The sequence below is a fragment of the Mus pahari genome, chromosome 7 (assembly GCF_900095145.1).
Source record: "Mus pahari chromosome 7, PAHARI_EIJ_v1.1, whole genome shotgun sequence".
NCBI classification, from domain to species: domain Eukaryota; kingdom Metazoa; phylum Chordata; class Mammalia; order Rodentia; family Muridae; genus Mus; species Mus pahari.
The window spans coordinates 59,172,071-59,173,711 of NC_034596.1; positions in this window are offsets into that span (position 1 = coordinate 59,172,071).

Below are 1,641 nucleotides of genomic sequence, written 5' to 3' on the forward strand. Positions count from 1 at the left end.
CTTTCAGAAGCTGAACTGATCCTATACTGGCCTTACATCTTGTTTTTTGAATACCTCTATGCTAGAGTGTGTCTACTTAAAAAGAAGATCCTGGTGAAGCCAAAAACCCGATTATCTTATTGGAGGGCAGGCTGTTCTTTTTGGAATTCTTCTGCTATGTAAATAATTAGAGGTTGTTTTTCCTATCAATCACTCCCTCTCATGGCACAGGTAATATTTCCGTACTGTCCCGTCATCCCCTAATTCACCTGCACTGGTCTAGTGATGATACTCCATGGAGCAGGAAACTTTGTAGAAGAGATGCAAGGAGCCTCTAGACAGACACAATCTTCAGTGATCTTGGGACTCATGGTTTGGACAAAGCATGGCTATTTATTCCAGTTTTGACAAGTGTGGGACATATTCTGTTTGGCTTTTGATTAAATGAGTGATCTCAAAAATAGACAATATATCTCTTTGCAGGTGAATGCATAGAAATATGCTAGTTCAGGATAAAATAGGACTTAAATCTTCTATTCCATAAGCTGAGACATTTTATAACTTAAGAAATTGATAGAAGAGAAATTCTACTCATGGAAAGAAATCTCCAGTGAATTCATGGAGTGCCACAATCTAAAACCCATGAGTTTGCAGGTGATTGTTCTTAGCCAGGTGTACTGATGTCGAAAGCTGCTATATGTACCTGGCTTAATCACCTACTAGCTTCTCCATATTCTGCATGCACAAGTACAGTACAATTTCAGGCAAATTTCCTCTTCAGTACCTTCACTTATTTCTTTTTATTATAGCTATCAGCTATTCTTGCACCAAATATGGGCATTTCTTGGTTTAATTCTTACTTGGAACTAGTGCCAGCAGAAACTAGTTAATCACCATTACTTGAATCAGCCAAAGGGTTGAAGTTGATGTTCTAATAGTGGACATAGGTTTCCTTTCCTTTCATAGAAAAGGCATAAGGAAGGAGGTTGCCAGCAAAAGAAACAGGATCTGGAAGTCAGCGGTGCATAGCAGAAAGTAGATGGGTGGTCATTGGTAACACACAGAATAAAATCTGTGAAGTTTTTTTTATTTCACGCAGTCCTGTCAATCATGTCTTACTATTATTTCCTGAGTTATTAAACTCCTTTCCAGTACATATTTGTCTATTCTAAATAGTGAAGCATGAACAGGTGTGCAAAGTTTTATGAATACTCTCACTGGTCTTTAGTACAATGTTGTACAGTGGCATTGTTAAAATGGAAAGTTGACAGCAGAAACTTGTTGATTGCTGGCATGATACCACATTATTAAGTGCAGATTCATGCTGAAAACTCACTTTGCAAAGCAATGCAAAAGCTCCTAGTTGTGGGGTTGGTCAAGAATACTTTGAATGATTAAAAAAGTTTAGAACTATTAGCATTGTACTGCTTTTAAATGAGGTATTATCAATATTGAGGTAGGAAAAATGGCTCTGAAGATAAAGATACTCACTTTCAATCTTGATATCCTGAGTTCAATGCTGCAAAATCCTCATGATTGAAAAATATATGCAAAAATTTGCCTTCTGTCATCTACACACACACACACACACACACACACACACACACACACAGGCAGGGGGCGAGGAGAGAGAGAGAGAGAGAGAGAGAGAGAGAGAGAGAG